The 22,702-nt window shown below is 35.0% G+C and overlaps 1 pseudogene; it reads right to left on the bottom strand.

Moving 5' to 3' along the window:
• Positions 1–11,523: 11,523 nt before the first annotated feature.
• On the bottom strand, positions 11,524–12,247 carry LOC144283975 (small ribosomal subunit protein eS6 pseudogene; annotated as a pseudogene).
• Between the last annotated feature and the right edge of the window lie 10,455 nt (positions 12,248–22,702).

Below are 22,702 nucleotides of genomic sequence, written 5' to 3'. Positions count from 1 at the left end.
CATTTCCCACATTTTCATTATTTGCTTCAGACAAGAGTGGGGTGTCAAAAAAATTTTTTTGCCCTCTTTCTTCCCTGCTTAGAACTGATATAATATTGTCCTCTGTGAAGAAGACTTCTGAAATCTTCTGAGGTCCCACAACACATTTAGTAATATTCTAACTTACCTAATTTCCTCTTGTGTACAATTCTTCAGAATCTGGTTGCTCTAGAGTTTTCTAATACTAAGGGAAAAAATCTTCTATTTGGATGAACTTTGGAACCCTTTAGTTCTTATACCAGTGGCATTTCTTACTCTTTTACATTTTTTTGCTTATTATTTTCCTTTTTTAAAAAAGGAAAAAAAATCTTTTTTTAAAAAGTCTTCCAGGTGTGAGCTATTATCAACCTATTTTAAGGAGAACGAGACCCAGAATATTACCTTCCTTGATTAGGAAGGTGGATGATGGATTATCCGTCTGGATTTGGCTAGATTAAATTAGACAGGGCATTCAGGAGGACCGGAAAGAGTGACCCCTGGTGTTATAATCCTCCTTCCTCCCAAACCGCCCACAGCAGGAAGAGGACAATTGGCTTTATCTCTGTGACTCTGGCGTCAGGGAGGGCCTCAAATACTCTTCCTTCTCTCCTTCCAGGCACACTGACAGATTGCATGTCCCACCACCCCTCCCCTTTGAAGTTATGCATCATCGAATGACCTACCTGACTCAACAAATGTGAGTGGAAGTGACATGTATCATATCCAGATAGAAGCTGTTAGAGTCATTACAGCTTTGCCATTTTCTCTCCTTCCTGGTCACAAAGAATTGACAACACTCTGGAGAGATATTATTTTCCTGATCACTCAAATAGTATTTTCATCTTAAACATTTAGTATATTGACACCTTTTTAAGTAATTCCAAATATTATTTTAACTATTTATTTTATTTAGGATATTTCTAACATAGAGTTCTTAAAGTTTTATGTTGTCAGAGCTGGTATTTAAATTCAAATATTTGCTTCTATATTTATAAACTAGACTGATTTGCGACATTTTATTTTGTTATATTTCTAAGATGTTAGTATCAGCATTATGCTAGCTTCATAAAGTAAATTTAGGTTAAAATTCCACCTTTTGGTATACCTTAGAATGATTCTGTAGAAGGAAAATTATCTATTTCTTAAATGCTTGAAAGAATGTTAAGTACACTCATGGAATAACCAAATTTTCATCTCAACCCAGATCCCTTAACTAACTATTGATATACCCCTTTCTTTTATTTATTTTTTAAAGTATACCCTACAGCCAACACAGGGCTCAAACTCACAGCCCCATGATCAATAGTCAGCTTACTCTACCAACTGAGCCACCCAGGCATTCATGACCCACTCCATTTTGAAGTTCCAAAAACTTCTCAAATCTAACATAATCAGAGCCAGATCCAGCACATCCCTGAGCCATGCTGTGTTTTACCCCCAAACACTCACTCTCTGTTTTTCATGCCATTGAATGAATTCATCAGGTTTTCATCAAGCTTTACAGAAACCTGGGTATCATGCTGACTCCTCTTTTTAACTTAGGAAATCATGCCCTGTCTGCTCTTCAGCTATCTTTCAGATCTATCAGTCCTGTATAATCTTTTATCTCTTACTTTTAGGCCATCATCATCTCATTCAGCATTTCAACTGGTCTTTTTTCTTCTATTCTTGTTATACCACATTTCCAGAGTGTAGTGTAACTTTTTAAACAAAAGTAGGGTTTCCCCCTAACCTTTGTAAAACTTGAATTTTGTTCCTTATTGCCCTTGGGATGAAGCTCATATGCTTTACATATCTTGTATGGGCTTTCATGATAGTACAACCTCTTACCTTTCCAGCAGGCAATCTCCTCACTTCCCACCTCATACTCTCAACTTCAACCACACTCAAATATTCTCAGTTTTAAAATGCCTCTTTTATGGCTATGGGTGATGGTCATATCTTTTTTCAGGTAGGAATGCAAAATTCAGTCATCCTCAGACTACCAGCCACCTCCCCTCCATATTTCATCTTGCAAACATCTCTAATTAAATAATCATGTCTTAGCTCACACCCCTACTCTTTCTGAAAAGCTTTTTCTTTACAAGGTAGGATTAGATATCCCCTTACAGTTACAATATGTCGTATGCATTCACTTACCTTACCATTCATAATACTATACTCTGTTCATTTGCCTATATGTTTCCCATATAGATTGAATATACATAATATCGTCGTGTTCTCTTATCAATGGAAATACGTGTGGAGATTTATTATATAGCCAATTTTGTAGCTTGATCCTGTAACTTTACAATGAATGTTGTACATATTGCCATAGTAATTTCTCAAAACGTGTCTGAAAATATCAGTTTCATGTATCAGTTTCATGAAGAAGTCTCAGCAGTTATTCATCAGTTAGGGATACACAGTGAATAGCAGCATATTCAAAGTACCACAAGATCCTAAAATACAGAAACCACTTTCACATTTAAGTCAGAATTTGAGAATACATTAAAAATATATTTTATTATAGGGTTATGTCTCTTATCTTACCAATAAATTCTGAGGCACAGACTTTGGGAAATTTTATTTAGAAGATGCTTCTTACCCAGTCCTTAGGTTGGTATTTATTTTGTCTGATTATTTTCCCTTGAACAAGGAAAAGTCTGCAGACACCAAATGTTTGCTGACTGAGAGGGTGAATAGATTCTCCTCGTTTTCCAATACTCTCCCTGATTAGTCTCAGCATCCTTTTTCTCAGATACTAAGCTGCCAGTCTCAAGATTTGTGTAGTTTCCGTGGTGCATTCTGTTGTCTAACAGCTGTTTTTCTAAAGCAAATCTTCTGAACTGAGGAGGAACTTCCACTTTCTGCTTTCTCTTATACTTGTTATGTATCAATTCGTTTTTACATTGTTTTCAGCAATTTTAAGAACTTATCTACTATATATCCATCTCCTGTTGGTTCTGTTTCTGTAGAAAACCCAAGCTGATACAGTGATTATTGGAAGGTTTTAGTTTATTTGAACTTTTATTTTTGTGTTACCTAACCCTACTTTTCTTTGCTTCTTCTTTCCGTTTAATTCCTTACATTGCAATCACCTAATGTTCTTTACCTCATTTTGCACCCTACTATCATAAAATGTGTGCATTCTATTTATATTTTTATTATTGCCCTTATATCTTAAAAAATACAAACTTAACATTAAATTTTCTTAATGTGAATATCCACTATCAATTTTCCACACACTTTAGGGGATTCAGAGTATGATAATTCCTTCCCCTTACCTCTGTGTTTTTATAGTCCAATATTTTATTTTGACTTCAATTTTATTTCATCAATTTATTTTTCTAGTTTTTTTCATACTCAGTGCTGATTTAGGTGTATCAGCTTGTTTTTTCCAATTTCTTTTTTTCTTCATAATTTCTTTTTACATTTATACTCTATCCATTCCAATCAAGAGCTCTTTATTTTATTATTTCTAATAAGGTTCTATAGATAATAAAAATTTTGATCTTTGAATGTCTGAAAAAGAGTTTTAAATTGGATTCTGGCACTTTTTTTTTTTGGATTCTGGCACTTTGAAAACAAGTGCGTACCTACTGTTGTTGACAAGAACATTATTTAGAGTCTGCTTTTTGTTACTTTAAGTAATTGCTGAATTACCAAATTACTGTAAATAATTACTAAGCAAGCAATTATTTATTCCTCTCTGGTATTTTTCCAGATTTTTGTCTTTAATGTTCTGATCTTATAATTTCTACACAATGGGCAAATTTAGCACCTATGCCTTTGCATGGCACAAAGATTGTACACTATCTTTCACAGGTGGCTCTTTCTCTTATGATATTATAGTAAAGTAGGGATACATTAAAATTTCTAAGTATTGTTTTGTTTTAATTAAAATACTTACATTTGGTATGCAATGAGTAAAATTTATAACTCCAGAAAGCATATGATAATTCATTTTACCAAGATTATACTTTTTACCAATATTGTTAGAATTGTGATTAGAAATCAGGTACTTAGATCAGAACTCTTTCCACTCAATAAAAGAATTTTGTTTTTAAAGATTTTATTTATTTATTCATGAGAGGCACACACACACAGAGAGAGAGAGAGAGAGAGAGAGGCAGAGACATAGGCAGAGAGAGAAGCAGGCTCCATGCAGGGATCCCCATGCGGGACTTGATTCTGCAACTCCGGGATCACATCCTGAGCCAAAGGCAGATGCTCAACTGCTGAGCCACCCAGGTGTCCCACTCAATAAAACAACTTAATTGTTAAGTGATTTGCTTGGATGTTTCCAGGGAATAATTCACATGTTAAGTATTGGAAAGATTCAGTAACCATTTCTGAACAGGGCGACTAATCCAAAGCAAGCAGTGAATCAGGTAATAAGATTTAATGGAACTCAATACTGTTGACATGTATGATTTGTTCCATTGCAATTCAGTCATTCTATAAACATTTATAGAACATATGCTAAGTACTATGCTAAGTACTCTGCTAGAAATTAGAAATATGACTATGAATAAGATTCAGACTCATAGTTGCTAGTCTAGTTAGAAAAGAATTCAATAAAAAAAAGTTATGGTAAGTGTTAGGCAGGTAATAAATAATATTAAGTGTAAAATCCAGGGTAAAAAAATTATATATTGCAGCAAACTTTCAAATGTTTTCAAAATTTTTCATCTCAGGAAAACTTAATGCTCATAAAAAATTATTAAAGATCCCAAGTATCTTTTATGTATATGAATTCTCTTATTTGCTTCCTAATTCAATCTGTCATAGTTTTTTGAATTAAAAAATATGAAAAGCTGACCTCACAAAAATATGTATTTAGAAATGAGAGAGTAGCTTTTGAAGATAATTTGCTATTTCTTGTTGATAATGCATTTTAACTGGACAAGTAGCAATTTCATTAAATGTTGTTGCAATATGGAATCTAAAATCACTGATATGATTTTTTTTATACTTTTACATTAAAATCTATTGTTCTATTTTGTACTTTGAATGGCTTTTTTACCCATGCATGATCTTGGAAAATATTGGTTTGTTGAGTTATGCACATATTCCAAATAATATAATTATACTGTATCAAAAATTGCATTTGTTAATGTCACCACCAATCTTCTCAGGAAAATGTTTAACTACTCAGAGGTTATAAATCCCCAAGTGGTGGTTATTTGCTATTCAAAATTTTTTTAAGGATTTTATTTATTTATTTGAGAGAGAGAGAGAGAGAGAGAGAAAGAGAGAGAGAATATGAGCACACACAGGGGGAAAAGAAGAAGCAGACTCCCTGCTGAGCAGGGAACCTGAAGTGTGAGGCTCCATCCCAGGACCCAGATCATGACCTGAGCTAAAGGCAGTTGCTTAACCGAATGAGCCACCCAGGTAGCTCCGTGCTATCCAAAATTTTAATTTTCATTTAGAGTTTTGAATTTTATCATTGGCAACCAATATGTCTATTGTGTCCCCTGAAGTGTCAGCTTCACAGTGCTCATCTCTGGAAAAAAAAAAAAATCTTTGTTAAATACTCAAGTCTGAATAAATGTAGTTTCCTGTCAGTCATGGTGTTCTATGATAAGAGTAGTTGGTTCTAAACACATCTCAAACAATGGCACAAATACTTCTCCTTAAGTCAGTTATCTTACTTTGTTGTGCAGCAGAAGAGCTTTCTGCATTTTTCTCATTTCATCACAGAATACTTTTTAAAAAGTACTTAAAGTTTGAGATTTAACAAAATTAATAAAAATGACTGACTCATCAAGGTCATTCTTAATTACAGAAGGCTTCCCCTCTCCCTCCACCGAAGGGTGTGACTATGAAGAATACAAGGGTGTGACTGTGAAGGGTGTGACTGTGAAGAATATGGTGAATAATAGTATGAATTAGGGCCATTGTCTGCATTCAGGCCAAGGAGATAGCAGTTTTACTTATCCTTACTATTACAGCATATTTGCAAATGTGAACATGCTGAAAAATAAAAATAAAATATTAACATTATTATGGAAATAAGTTTGACTTCATGGATCTCTGAACCTTGAAGACCTTCTCTGGGCCTCTCATGGATCACACTTTGAGAAAAAGTGATATGATTTTAAGTATGTTAAGTACTTAGAAAAAGGGAAGAAACAATAATATTTTAAAACATTATTTTCTCTTAGGGGTAAAATTATGGGTGACATTTTGCCTTTAAAGTTTGTTTAATATATTTTTCCAATGCTCTACTATGAGTTCATATTACTTTCAAGAAGAAAACAATATCATGCTTTGAATTCTTAACTGTAAAATGATAGGCTTCTTTATAGAAGACAATGTTTAGTGAAAGACCCATTTGTTGTTCCTGTTGCTGTTGTTCTAAATATGGAGTCTATCTGAGCATATTTTGGCCAAAAGTAAACTATTTTGGAGGAAGGTGAGTCTAAAGCTATAGAAGAAGAGGGTATCACTGACCAAAAAGAAAGAAAGAAAAAATCCCAGGTAACATCAAGAAAAATGGGACCAAAGCATGCAGTCCATTAACATAGACATAACATGATTCAAGGATGTGGTAAGACAAGTGCCACTACTTCCATTCTTTTCAGATGGTCTTTGAGGAAATAAATGGGCTGAATGTCCACTGAACATGTCAGATAACTAGGGTATTGAGCAAGTTTCTAGTCAGAAAAGTTTATGAAATGTACCCAGTCTAAATGAAAGGGAAATGGGGACTCCTTGTTCAAAAATTAAGAATTTCAAGATGGCGTCATCAGATTATAAGGTGAGACCCTTCCAAGGCCAAGACACCAATGTGCATGCAGCAGCTGCATATTCATGAACCCGCACTACCCCTAGTAACTTTAAAGTGTATTAAATCCTAAATGTTAAGTCACAGGTATTGTATCCTCAGGAAAAATTTGAATATTTTCTGCAGCAACTTAATAAAGTCTAAAACAATAGGGTATCTGTCAAATATGGGTTACTTATATTCTTGCTTTTTTGGGTTTTCAAGATACTTAAAAAATATTGGAACTTCATTTGTAGAAATGAAACTTCAAAGAATACCCTTCTTAATGAGTACTTCTAAACTTGACCTGATGTGTTTCTAAGTTTCTTTATTAAATATTTTCTTAAATTCACACTTTTGTAGTTTCGTATTGTCATCATTTTAGCATGTGTTTCCAAATGTAACATGATATTGTATCTTCAAATACAATCGTTTGGTTGTGTAATATCACTGAATAGCTAGAAACATAATTTGTGAATGAAGTAGTATAAAGATTTTCAGAAAATTAATACAATCACATAAGTGTTATTTAATAAACCAAAAAAGAAGAAAAATATATTAAAATTTATTTGAAATTGTGTTTTAATCTATGCATTTTTCTCAAAATTATTTTCTGCCTTTTTTCTTCTTTTCCTTTAAGAGAAAGGTGTTTAGAGTCAAGTCCTGTTGTTTTCTGATAGCTCAGGTATAAAATTTCCTTATTTCTAAGGACAAAAAAATCAATACCATGAAATGGTGACAAATGAAATAGCATTCTTAATGTTGATCTCATGCCCTTTCAGTGTGTAATGAACCTCTTTAATATGATGGCAAGTGCATCTTTTTTAGATATAATTTCTTTAATAAATGTGTATTTTTAAAATTTGAGAACCACGTATATTCGATTCAAAGATTTATAATCCTATTGTCTACATTTTCAAGTTAATAATGCTTGTATATATGATCAGCTTGCAAAATTTTCAATACAACAAATAAATTTTAACAATATCTAGAAGTTCTTTGAAATGACACGTGATCTCATGTATAACTATTTCACAGTAGGAAAAAGTGTTGGACTTCAGAAAGAAACCATGTTTAATTACCATTGAGATATGGATCTACAATTAAATTTTATTCCTAAGGAAACTACAATATTTTTCTGAGATTACTTTGTAAAAGTGAAGGATACATTCGTGAAATTGATTTTTAGTTCAACCAGAGTAGATCTTCATTTATTTCCTCATGTGTGAATTCACCTATTTTTAATTAAAATTCATAGGTTAGGTTCATACAACTTATACTAAACAAATAATCAGATATCAATTTAATCTTCTAAGCATTTATTTTATTTTACTATGCTGTAGGTTCTTCTAAGCCTTTCATAAATATGAACTCATTTAATTTTACCCAAGGGTAAAGAAATTATAATCCCTGTTTCACAAATGAAGCAAAAAGAGGCTTATAGGCAGTATCCCTGGAAGCCAGCAGTAACTACTTGTGCTATTAGAAGTCAGAACAGTGATTGCTTTAGCAAGTGAAAAAGAGTATTAAGAAGAGGGGTTTCGGGATCCCTGGGTGGCGCAGCGGTTTGGCGCCTGCCTTTGGCCCAGGGCGCGATCCTGGAGACCCAGGATCAAATCCCACGTCAGGCTCCCGGTGCATGGAGCCTGCTTCTCCCTCTGCCTGTGTCTCTGCCCCTCTCTCTCTCTCACTTTGTGCCTATCATAAAAAAAAAAAAAAAAAAAGAGGGGTTTCTGGGGTGCTCATGGCATTCTTTTTTAGATATGGGTACTGGTTACGTAGGTTTGTTCATGTTGGGAGAATGTGTTGAGCTTACACTTCAGGTAAGTGTACTTTTCTCTGTATGTATTAGCATATATATTATTATTATACAATATTCTTCAATGAAATATTAAGGGAAAAAAGAGATCAAATGTGTTGCTCAAGGTCATACAACTTTATAAATGGCAAGGTCAGGATTTGAACCTAGGCTTTTCTAGGCTTTTAACCACCATGGTGGCAGGATACTTTTTTGAGATATTGATTTTGCTCTTTGGGTTTTTTACCTCTGGCCCTTTCCTGTCCCTCCATCTCCAATAGAAAGATCCCTAGTGTTACCTTGTTTCAGGGATCTTTGCATAGCTGAATCAGAATTTCAGGAAGCCAACAGCTCTTTGTGACTTTTTTTCTGTATATAAAAGCTTAAGAAGTAGTAAGAAATAGGTTATACAGAAGGGACATAGAAGAGATTATCATTCAGTATTATGAAAGAGTAGGATAATCCCAAATACTGGTGAGGAATGAAGGTAATCTCATACTTTTTAAGGTCTACTTCCCCCATCAAAGCAGTGCTCAGAGATAGTAGTAAGACTTCAATGGGGATGAGTATCTGTGAAACTAAGGACGCTGGACCCATGGTCATGATATTCACAGCTTTCTACAGATCTCTATGGTCAAGTGAAGGATAGATAATGGGCTTCAGGGACCAGTACGGCCTTGGTCAATGAGGATATCACCAGTGACATATTAAGCAGATGTTAAATGCATTTGTTTTTCTTCTCAAGACATTATTTGAATCCTCTAGGTTTATTCTAATCAGTTGTACTGATTTTTTTGTGTCTACAGAAAATCATTGCTTTGGAAAAATTAGGGCATAAAGAGAAAGAAAAGAATATATGAGATATAGGAATCTAGTAAGGAGATATAAGTTGATCTAAACCAAGAGGGTTTTTAAAAGTTATTTTTTAATAAATATTCCCATTTTTATCATGAAATAGGGGGAAAAAAAGTAAATGGATAACCAAGGTACCTGGTTTGAAATTTTTAAAAAGAAATTACCATTAGTACACTTAGAATAGGCCTTTGCATTGACTTGCTTGTTCTATCAGTGAATGCAGTGGAATTTCTGTAACTAAGTACAGATATCTGCAATTTAAATTGGTTTTGAAGAAGGCAGTTCTAAATTTCTGCCAATCTTGAACATTTAATGTTTTAAGCAGACTGAATTTAATGGTAAAGAATATAACATCAACAGGCTGAATCATGCTATTGTGTAGTAAGGGAAATAAAAAGAGAGAATTGTAGATTCCCTCAGGCTGCTCCTGGTTACTAGAATATCACTGGGGAAAACAGGAGGTAGGAAACTATTAAAAAGAGATTGTCATTCACACATATTGCAAATATCATGACACTTCGGGGCTTTTTCCAAGTTTATACACTCAGCATTGGAGTCGGGGTTGCTGAAGCCAGCAGTGGTGGCTTCTGGCTGAGTTGAGAATTAATTATTTATCTAGTCCAGGCCCGGAGTCACCTCGTGTCATATATTCTCATGGCCCAGATGAATAAAATCACAAAAGCAGCAAGCGCAGTGTAGAAAGTGGTAGAAAGGCTCACAATGGCTCTTGGGAGAATCACTGCAAACCGTACACAATTGATTGTTGCCTGGTCTTAAATTTTAAGCTCTCTGGGTGCCAGGGGATAATTAACACTTAGCAGTTTTGACAATGAGAAGCATTTTGTTTGTTGGTTTTGAAGAGCCAAAGTCCATTGGTAAGCCAAACACAGTTATTGTCTATAATAGACAACTGTTATTGGATGGACTCCCATGATACCTTCTCTGTGCCCAAGCTGCTCTCAGAGCCATCCTTCTTTTCTCCCACCTGAGCTCACTCCTTAGACTTCCTGCATATCCCTGAGGTTATGAAACCTGCAACACAAGAGCTTAAAACCTTTGATTCACTTCCACAGGAAGCACCTGGGATTCATATTCAGTCACAAAATATCAAGCTTTGATAAGCTCCTCTTCTCCTTATACTTATATTCAAAAATACATGAGCAGCAATAGAATCAGATATGGAACTTTTATTAATTTTTTCCTAGGAAGTAAACTTTATGGGTTTCATATATAGGAAAATACTTTTTAGAGATGAATTTCCTATTTGGGCTTTTGTACAAGTTTACTATGTTTAATGTCATGTACAGGATGACAGAATTCAGAAGTTTTTAAATGAGATATAGCCCAAGCTGCTAGAATGGAAACCAAGATAAGTCATTATAGCATAATAGTAGGGGGGATTAGAAAAGAACTAAATGACTTCATACTATTATTTAAAGGAAGAATAAGGACAAAATTGTAGAAGTTATTTTATTTATATTCTGTCCCCATTGCTTTACTGAAACTGTTCTCACTATGTTTACCTCTGAGTTTCTAGGAATCATCTCTCTCTTGCTTCTCATTCTCTCAATTCCTTTGAGTTCCATCCTTAGTCTCTGACCATACCCTCCTATGTCTACTCAATAAATTTATTTGTCTCCACCTACATTTTAAATGATCCTATTTCCAAGGGTTGAAGCCTACACTTTTTTCCCTTCTATTTTATTGCTTTACTTAGGCAGTCTTGTCCATATCCATTTTCTTTGATTTACTAGTTTACAATGATGAGCCCAAATTTATATTTCTATCTAGTATTTTTTCCTGTGCCCTAGAATCATATATAAAAAGACCTTTTAGACATCCTATGCATTCCTCAAACTCATCTTTTCTAAAACTGAAACTGCTGACTTCCTCTCTCTCCACTGAGTGCTTCTCATTCTGTTTCTTCTCTCAATTTATGGCACACACACTGACACAAGGGACCCACCCAACAGGCAGCTGTCAACTCTCTCTTCACTCTCATACTTTTTTGTGTGTGTGAATAAGCCATAATGTTAATACTATTTATTTATTTAGTAAATAAATCCTATTTATTCATTACTCTTAGAAAATCTTATTTTTAACTAGACTCAGACTTAGGGGTAGAAGCTCTCAGAGAGGACAGCCCCCATCTCTTAGCAGTCTGTCCCTGGAGTTTTTCCTTGGCTTCTTTCATTCTTGGCCCAAAATTTAACATATTCTGCAACTTCTTCCTTATTTTTCTTAGTACTCTGTTTCTTCAAAGCAATATGCCAACGTTTGTGTTGGAGGACATGTGGAGTAACAAGACTCTGAGTCTTGGACACTTTGGTTCTAGGTTTCTTAATTTTTTTGTTTAGGGGCTTTCTCACAACATACTGGTGGACATGATATTCTTCAGAGAGATTAAAAACTTTATGTGTTCTGCTGGCACTTTTGGGCCTCAGGCAAGAGGCACAGAAGTATCAGTGAGTCCAGAAATATCCTTCTTCCTTTTTGTTTACACTGAGATTAGCATCCACAATGCAACCCTGAACAAATTTGTACTTTCTTTCTCCAATCCTCTTTGGTCTGTAGCAGGAATGCCCCTTACTCAGCAGCAGGCGACATAGCCATGGGTTAAGACACCTTGTGTCATAGGGAAGCCTTGTATAATTGCCACTCACTGATTTGGACCATTAAACCCTTTGATTCTTCACCCAGAGCATGAGCAACAACTTCTGTGGCCATAAGCTTCTCATAAAAGGTATGAAGTTTATGTTCGCTGCCTACTTCAGGGTCAGTTTCTGGCATCCAGTAGCTGGGAAAGAGATGTTCAGCTTCATCCTGGAGCAGCCTTCTGCCTCTATGGCACCACAAAAAAACAGCAATGTTAATGCTTTTTAATTAAATGTTATACTTTAGTCCTATTTTCACGATCTTGATCCCCATTGTCCCTGGCTTACTTCAAACCTTCCTCATTACTTGCGTGAACTATTAACAATTCTGATTCACTCTCTTTATCCTGCCCTCCTCCCCAATCTGTCTGCCATGAGACAATCTGATCTTTCTAAAATGGTAATTTGAAATCAGTCCCTATGCTTCCTATCTCAATGGCTGCCACAGTCTATATAATGTGATTCAAATTTTTTACCATGGCACACAAACATAGTAACAGTCAGGTACAAAAGTAGTCAATAGGTTCTTGTGAAATCAAATTTTGTTCTCTAGCACTTCTCTGCCTTTGCCTTTTAAAAATAAAACAGCTTTTATTTATCTTTAATCTCACCTCAAACAGTATTTTTTTGGAAAAAACTTCAAGATTCTCCCAAGCTGACTTAGAAGGCCCTTCCCTCAGGCTGTCTTAGCAGCAAATTTGTCATAAATTTGTCCACTAGAACACACAGCATGCTGTTTTTCTCTGGCTTGCCTGCTGGTAAGCTACCTGAGTTCAGGGACTAAATAGATCATTTGGTCCATTTCTTGGAATATAGTCCGTATTCAATAAATGTATAGTAAATAAGGGGATTAATGAAATTTGTTATTAAAAGTATAGTAAGTTATTAACTCCCTAGTTGTATAGAAATATAGATAACATATATAAAACTTATATTTACGGGACGCCTGGGTGGCTCAGTGATTGAGCGTCTGCCTTTAGCTTAGGGCATGATCCTAGGGTTCAGGATGGAGTCCTGCATCAGGTTCCTTGCAGGGAGCCTGCTTCTCCCTCTGTCTATGTCTCTGCCTCTCTCTCTCTCTGTGTGTGTCTCTCATGAATAAATAAATAAAATCTTTAAGAAAAAAAACTTATATTTACATAAGGAACTATGTAGAAGTGTGTTTATGAGTGCTAATAAAGAATAGTCAATAAAGGCAATAAGAATTTGTTTTAAAAATGAGCTTTTATAGGTGGATTACATTTTTTGAATAGAAATAGGTAGAGATAAATTTTTCCCTATAGAATAGTACAGCTAGTGGCACTGGATAGGCTCAAGTTTAGTGAGTTATTTGATAGGAACATGCAAGGAAATTTTTAGAAAAGATTGTAGAGAACCACATCACAGAGAGCCTTGAATATGTCATATTTTCTGTGATTTGAAAACAAAAAACTTTAGCACAGACAGTATTAAAGAAAGTTTATAGAAAAGTGTTCGTTTTAATCTACCCTTAGAGGCATTAGGTAATATTTGAAATATCCGCAGATAAACAGGAATACATAGTCCAGGGGTGGTTATCTGACATTTAAAAGACCGTAATGGGTACTTCACTTTCCAAAGAGAACTATTGTAAATAGTTACCTTGATCAGTGCTACTCATTTTCTAAGTAGCCTAAAGAATGCCAGAAATATATATATATATTAAAGATTTTATTTATTTACTCATGAGACACACACACACAGAGGCAGAGACACAGGCAGAGGGAGAAGCAGGCTCCACACAGGGTCTCCAGGATCATACCCCGGGCTGAAGGCAGGTGCTAAACCGCTGAGCCACCCAGGCTGCCCCAGAAAGATATTTTCATTGGTAAAATGTATCTCATTCAAAATGCACAGATGGGCTTGATAAAATGTGTAGTGCCACCACACTTGCACAGACAAGGCATGAGAATTTAGAGACCTCAGTAGCCTATCATCCTTTGAGTGACTTCCTGGCTCTGTTGTCATTCCACCCTGCCCATTTTGTCACCTGATTCTAATGACAAAAATGGCCAAATTCTGCCACTGGAATGTTGTTCCATTTGCCACAAGTGAATCTCATATGCAAGGGCCAAAAGGGAAGAAAGACCTGAGATATTGCTGGTCAGATAACAAATGATTACATGATACCATATTCCTAGGTTGCTGGAAATTGTGTGGGAGTCGGGGGCAGAATTACTCTGCAGACTTGATTTCATTCCATTTGTTTGTAGTGATGGGAGAAGCAACCTGTATCTATTTACTAGAGATTGACTATCTACCCCTTCCCCCCCCAAAAAAAAAAAAAATAAATGTGAAAAGCCAAAGTGGCTTTGGTCAGCCCAAAACTTAGGTTAAGGACTGTGTATTTAATTTGTTAGGAAAAGGGAAATCACTGAAGATTTTGAGCTATCCAATTACCTTATTGGTTAGTATGTGATGCTTTTGAATCACGAAAAATGATTGATCTCTGATGGAAAATTAGCTTCAACTCTTGCTAAACTTAGTGAACTTTTCAATATGAAGATATAAATCTAGACTCTATAAATTGCTGTTGATGGATTATTCCAAATCCATAGCTACTTCTAACTGCAACTGCTACTTCTAATCATCATAACAATAATAAATCTCTGAACAGATATCTTTAATGTTACCACTGGTTCTTTACACCTTTGATGCATTTGTCACTCTATCATGCACATTATGCAACTAATTACTGAATAATAGTTTTTGTTTGTGTTTGGAGCTTTAATATTTAGGTTATTTTAAAGCCTTTTTCTTCAAACTGTTGTGATGACCAAAACATGTGTTTATTTCCACAATATCCCTCATTCATCTCTGTATTTACTAGCTGTCTTGCTTGCTTTAGTATACTTAATTGTAGGGTGAGGGCATTGGATACATCAAACTTGGTAGCTCTTTTCTCAAGTCTTGGGAGACAATCCCAAGAACTCTGGTCTAGGAGATGTTTTGCAATCGTTCACATGATCCTTACTTTCTGTTACCTTCTTCTAACAGAGCAGGAGGTTTGGGCAGCAAGTTAATGAAAAATAATGGTGAATGTGATTAACTCTTCCAAGTGTCTTTCTTTTTGTGGTTTGGAAAGTTTGATCAATGATAAATGTCTCTATTGTAATGAGCACACAAGCATAGATCTACCTTAAGAAATGATTAAACTTCTTTTTTTTAATTTTTTAAAGAAATGATTAAACTTCAATAAAACTTAAACTTACTTTGTATCAAAGATATAACAAAATTTAACATTTGTTTTACTACTTCCTGTTAAGCTTCAGACACAGGGAGCATGGTTGGTTATACCTTTAATAACACTAGGCTATATATTTGTCTTAAACTTATCAACCTGTTTGGAAGAAAAAGTATCTGAAAAAGATGTTAATTTTCCAGTCTCTGACAAGCTGTCTACCAAATGACTTTCTTATGACAATAAATAGGTTTTGCTTGACATGTTTATTTACATACTATTTAATACACCTTGTATTGAAAGGAGACAAATAATAACTTGAATCATTTGCTCTATGCAGGTAAGAATATAAATTCAAGAACTCTAATCCATAAAGGCACTAATCTTTCACTAGTGAATAAAATCCCCAAATTCTCTGTGCCTTCCTTCCTTTTGTTTATCAAGAGGTAGATTGTTCTTGTTTCCTCCTAAAAGGAAGGGATGTTTTTTATTCCTCTAAAAACAGAATAACTGCTTTTAAATAGAGAACACAAAGTTTGATAATATTCTGAAATTTGTTACACAGTCGCTTTCTTTTTCACAAATGTGCAAATAATAAATTTATGAGAATGTGATTATGGAAGATATATTTTCTCTTTTTCATATCTCACTATATGTTATTTTGGAAGAGTTATTCTAGGTGTTGGGTCATTTATGTATGTATGTATGTATGTATATTGTTTTATTGAAGTTCGATTTGCCAACGTATAGTATAACACCCAGTGCTCATCCCGTCAAGTGCCCCCCTCCATGCCCATCACCCAGTTACCCCATTCCCTGAAAATGAGCAGGTGTTTGATCTTTTAGAATTCATCTCTCTTCTGTGGCTAACGATCAACATCAGTATCTTAAAATGTATGTTTTTAATTATTTTACATTTTTCATAAACATGCCTTCTTAAATGTATGGATTCCCTTTATATTTCACAGCAAAATAATCTGAGTAGATACTTGAATTTGACATATTTGGGACTTTGTGGAGATGAATTTTAGATCCTTAAAATATTCATTTGACAGCAGTTTCAGGATTGGCTAAAATCTCTCCTAATAGCAAAGAAATAGAACTTCAATGGTGTGTTTTATAAATGACCAATATTAACTTACATAATAACCCTTACTTTTTTGTTGAATACAATAAAAAAGGAGGTTCTGGATTATTATTTCTGGAAAAATGTGGAGAGTAGACAGTGTAAACACTCCCCAAAGCAACCCTCATATCTACCACCTTGCTCTCATTATATTTAGACTTACTTACTTTGTTTGCTTGTTTGTTTGTTTGTTTGTTTGTTTGTTTGTTTAGAGAGCGAGAGACAGAGACAGTGGAGCAGGGGGAGTGGGAGAAGGAGACTTCACCCTGAGCAGAGAACATGTTGTGGGGCTCCATCCCAGGACCCTGAGATCATGACCTGAGCCGAAGGCAGATGCTTAACCAACTCAGCCACCCAGGTGCCCCTATATTTAAACTTTAAATATGAGGTGAAATTTAAACAGATGACCCAAATTGGCTAACTGGAGACCAGTAAGGTCAATATAGATAACAAAACCCCCTACCGCCATGGTAATTATATCAATAAAATGTGTTTTTGCGAACAAATTAATTAGTACCTTATGGTACTATTATACTTTTATATTCCTTGAGAGAAGAATAATTATAGAAAGATCCATTTTAAAGTTAAAGAGAAAAAGTGAAACTAGTTACCTTTGGTTGTAGGACTTTTATTTTTGGGGGGTTATCAGCATTCTACTTTGTGTCTGAAAAGTTGGTATGGCTATTTATAAGGCAGCTTATGTTTCTCAGTCCATCTATACCTATGGTTTCCTTCACATCACACCTGAGAAACTTTGCTGATATCTTTTTCAGTTCAAATCACTAGAGTGGAGACCATCTTAACCACTAGGTCTGGTTAATGTAAACAAATCACATCATTACGACTGTTCACATTAGCACACAAATCTTAATTCAGTGACTTATTTTTTCCCACCAGAAAATTAGGCCACCTATAAGGAGTTTAAGCACTTAAAGCACCTTTCTTGAAAATAAAATTAACTCAAGAAAGTATATCATTAGGATTCTGAAAAACAATAAGACTTTCTTGGAAAAAAATTCAACAATAATTTTAGTCTGAATTCGCATTAATGGAAAATAAAATTCATAGACAAACCAGGCCGAATGCAACTGAAATGCATTTTAATCCAAAAACTGAGGCTCATTTTCAGTCGGCGGCCTCATCTGAACTCTGCAATTTTCTCTTGCCACTTAATGGCTGTCCTGAATCCTGGCAGCTGCCTTGTATCACAATTGTGAGCTGTCAAGGTAAGTAAAAGTAGGTATGAAACTTGATAACTTTGGTCAATTACAGGAACAGTTCTCTAACTGCAATTATGTAGCGAGCAAAAGGTTCACAGTATTAATTCAGAAGGTCCAATCTAGATTATTAGAGGCTCTCAGTCCTGTGGGGGAATTCTTCTGTTACTGAGTTAGGTTTCTGAGCTCATATTTATCCAATACGACAATGCTTTCATCTTGAATTTTTCATAGTGCGTCTCCATTTAGGTTGACAAACACACACAAAAGATCCATCTTCCCTGTAATCAGAGTAATCATGCCTGGCTTTTTCTGCTTTGCAGTGCCATAGATCATTTTGCTATGTACATTACCAACAAGTGCAGATATTAAACTGTGAAAATTAAAACTGTATGGTAGATCCAGAAGAAAGTCAGAAAAGGCCTCAAATGACATTGTCTGGCATATGCAACACCCTTGCACAATTCCTGGAGAGGAGTATGAACATGGAATGAACATGCGCATTATTGACATTTAGCTGCCTGAGAAAATTTTTTGTTTCTGTTGTAACATAATAGGACAGATTTTTAAAAAACCTCTGTGTATTTAAGTATACATTTAAAACACACCTATTCTCATAGATCTCTTTAACACATAGTTATATGTACACATTAAACCTTTACTGATACTTTGATCTAATAATCAACAGGGATTTAGCTCATCAGCCTGAAGTTATTTTGAAGCTTTGTAGGGACATTTGAAATCCTTTGGGCTCTCAGCTTTGCTGGCTCTTAGTAACATAGGACAGCTGTTTGCGAATTATCCCCATTTACCTACATCCGACTCCTGCTATACAACAACATCAACATCCCACTCAAGTTATTTATTTCTTTGTTTTATAATGCTTTCTTTTTTTTTTTTTTACTTTTTTCAGACCATTTAAAAGAAAACATTTGTAAAAATAATAGAGCCACATGGGCTTTCTTTATTTTAACACAGATTAAAAAAAAAACAAAAACAAAAACAAAAAAACCCCAAAAAACACATAAACGTAGATTGATTTTATTTAGTCATTTTTAAGAAGTATTATTTAATTTTATCATTTTTGTGTTTCTATGCAAAGAGTAGTTTTAAATAATGAAAAAAAGATTTTTAATGTTATGTGAAAATTTGTTGCAGGTAATCATTTTAGTCTTGTAGAATATAAAAATTTTAGGGTGTTATATGCCAAATTAAGAGTTATGACATCCCCTGGTAGGGGACTTTTAAATAACAATATATATGGTGAATCCAGTCATCTATAGAATACATTCAGTATTCAGATATTTTATTTAAAGAATGAAGAACTTTCTATTACTTACATCTAGAAATTAGGTAGGGAAATTGATAAAATTTTTTTCTTAGATTTTAAAATTATCTGTTTTTCACACCACATATGGTATAAGCCAGGGAGAAGACATATTAGATTTTGTCTCCATTTCTATTGAAATAACTCTGTCATCTTCAATGCTTCCTCCAACTAATGCCCCCAAGTAGGGGATGTTAAGGACATCTCAAGAACACAGGTCCTCGCTTAAGACAGGCTTTTGGACTGTTTGCTCTTCAATTGTTCTGACTCAGACTTTCTACTAGGATGTTTGATAGAAAATCCACTGAGGCCAGTAAGGAATCATAAAGACATTTTGCTGCCATGCTGTCCCAAATGCCATTCCCATCAGTTCATAGAAGCCAGGAAAGACGGATGAAAACATATCAATGTGAGTGATATGGGAAAATGAGTCTCAAAATTGTGGTTTCCCTGACTTTGAGATTTTTAATGAAAGAACTCTTATTTTACTTACAGCTGCTAGATTTGATAAAAAAAAAAAAAGAACTGAATAATTTCATTACAGTGATACATTCAGAAGGTAGATTTCAGAGAGTTAATGCAATGATGAGTAGAAAAGAAATGTGGATGAATAGAACAAACTCTCTTCTGAGTGACTTATTGGGTTAAAAAAAAAAGCCAAGATAAGAGAAAAACAGAAATTTACAAAGGAGGGTGTGGTCAAGCAGAGGGGGAAAAAAATGAGACTCAGAGAATTTAAGCCATTTTGCCAAAACCACCACCCAGCTAGCAATGAAAGAGCAAAACTTTGAACCAGGTATTTTTCATCACAATATGCTGGCTGATTGGCATGATTGGCATGAAACTGGATTCTGTAACCTAAAGATTTTTGACACTCATCATAGTCTGTTCAGGCTATTATAACAAAATACTGTAGGCTGGATAGCTTATAAACGTAGAAATTTCTTGCTTCCAATTCTGGAGATGGGGAAATTCAAGATCGAGTTGCCAGCAGGTTTATTGTCTGGTGAGGGCTCTCTTCCTGAATCATAGGCAACTGTCTTCTTGTGTGTCATCACATAGTGGAGGAAGCAAGGATGTCTCCTGGGGTTCATTTATAAGGACACTAATTCCATTCAGGAGGGCTCCACCCTCATGACCTAAATACCTTCTAAAGGTTCCACTTCCTAATACTGTTGCGCTGGGGATTAGGATTTCTACATATAAATTTTGGTGAGACATAAAGAGTCTATAGCAGCATTCTAGTTTTAGAGAGAGATTTTACGTAAAATTAGTTCAATGAGAAAATACATATAATACAGACAAAACAAGCATTGTAAGTAAGAACAGAAAATTACCCAAGTAACTATTGCTGGGAGGGATCTATAAGCCAAATGGTTCATATGAATATTAGAACCAGATATTGGCTTGAGGTACAGGATTTTATTGCCAGCATGGAGATAGGAAGTGAGATTCCAAGTCTATTTCAGTAGAAACCAAAACCAAGCCTCCTACGTAAAGCTAAGAATCCTAAAGTACTGCTTCCTCTGTGAAATGAGGACTAGAAAAAATGCCCATCAGCCCAGAAAGACATTGTCACCAACACAAAACCAGAACAGTAAGCAGGTGCCAAGTAATAATATGGAGTCTAATTTCCCACGACATATTCCTCATTGAGAAACATAAAATTAGCCCAGATTCTTTGAAAAGTTTGTAGCCCTAACAAGAACAAACGCTACAAACTGGGAAACTTCTGATTCAAAGGGAGAACCACATGCATCCTAAGATAACAATAAAAAATGGTAACTATTACCAGCAAGCAAACTGCTGTGGGTGAGACCTAGCTGATACGAAAACAGGAGGTTGGTACTGTAAGAACTCAACTTCTGAGAGATTAAATCAAATGCATTTGAAGTGATCAAAAAGACAGGAAACATATCATTAAATAAAAATGAGATTGTATTAAAAAAGAGATTTTCTTTAAAAATCACCAGATATTTTAAACATTAGATTATATAGAGCTGAATAAAGCATTAGTGGGCTTAATTAATTGGAATATGTATGTGATGAAATCATTGAATGTAGGTCAGTGAGGAAAAGAAGCAGAAAAAATGAAAGAGGATTTGATAACTGGAGGAATTTAAAGGCAAACTCCAGCCTTTGTCTTTTAAAATTTCCTGCAGATGCAGGAAATTGAGAAACTGGTGAGGATGCAGAATTTTATGATAATTTGCTGAAATTTGCAGAACTGAAGAACATGTGTGCTTAGATTGAAGGTTTATATTAAGCTCCAAGTAACACAAATAAAAACATGAAAGACTGAGTTTACTGTTCATAGAGACTCACTGAAAATTATCCCAAAATATATACTTCAGCAATTAAAAACCAAAACAAAACAGATGAAGTAGATACAGAGCAATTGTACACAAATAAATTGCTAAAAAGTTTTTACATCCATCTAGGTATTTATTGGAATGAAAAGAATCCTAATTGACAATTTTGGTGAAATTTAAAAAAAAAAAAATCATTAAATACTAGATCTCAAATACAGAGGATGAGAAAGGTATGGAATTGCATTGTTTGGGAAGTTGACCAAGATAGTGAATCACTTTTTTTAAGTTTTTATTTTAATTCCAGGATCACTTCTGCCTTTAAGAGATAAGAATGGATGTTAAGTATGTAAAGGTAAACCCAAAACTATACTACTTTTAATTGCAAACCATAGGAAGCCAACAAGAAAATGATGAAAATGCAATCCATCCAACAGTGGGCAGAAAAATGAGACATATGAAAGCAAAACAGAAATATGGCAAATTAAAATCCACAAAATTGGGATCCCTGGTGGCTCAGTGCTTTAGTGCCTGCCTTTGGCTTGGGCATGATCCTGGAGTCCAGGGATCGAGTCCCACATTGGGCTCCCGCATGGAGCCTGCTTCTCCCTCTGCCTATGTCTCTTCCTCTCTCTCTCTCTCTCTCTCTCTTTCTCTGTGTTTCTCATGAATAAATAAAATCTTAAAAAAAAAAAAATAAGGGATCCCTGGGTGGCGCAGCGGTTTGGCGTCTGCCTTTGGCCCAGGGCGTGATCCTGGAGACTCGGGATCGAATCCCACATCGGGCTCCCGGTGCATGGAGCCTGCTTCTCCCTCTGCCTATGTCTCTGCCTCTCTCTCTCTCTCTGTATCTCTGTGACTATCATAAATAAATAAAAATTTAAAAAAAATAAAAAAAAATAAAATCCACAAAATTAAATCACAGAAACTTTCACAATATCAATCATAATATATAAACCAATATGTATTCTTAATTTAAGGCAGAGAATGAATTACAAGCACCCAACAATGAGGAAAGTAAAAGGAACATAAATGTTCATCAAAAAGAGGCTGGTGTAGAAAATTACAGTGCATTTATTAGATTTGTATCAACATAGATAAACATTGGAAACAATTTAGAAGCAAAGTGGTGAGATAAAATGTCATATGGCTTAATACCACCATGAATAAAACTCCAAGTCCACACAGTGGCTTGCACAGCTCACATTATATGACTCTTGACTATTTCTATCTCTCCAAACTTACCTCCTACCACTCTCCCCTTCAATTATTCTGACCTTTTCACAACTGACATTTTTTTGCTATATCTGAACAAGTGTGTCTCCGTGTCAGGGCCTTTCAGTTGGCCTGCGGTGTTCTTCCTTCAAATCTACACACAACTTGCTTCTTAAATTCATTGAGGTCTCTGCTCAAAATCAGCCCTTCAGAGAGGCTTTTCCTCACCA

The sequence above is a fragment of the Canis aureus genome, chromosome 15, assembly GCF_053574225.1.
Source record: "Canis aureus isolate CA01 chromosome 15, VMU_Caureus_v.1.0, whole genome shotgun sequence".
NCBI lineage: Eukaryota > Metazoa > Chordata > Mammalia > Carnivora > Canidae > Canis > Canis aureus.
This window is presented reverse-complemented; position numbering and strand designations above follow the sequence as displayed.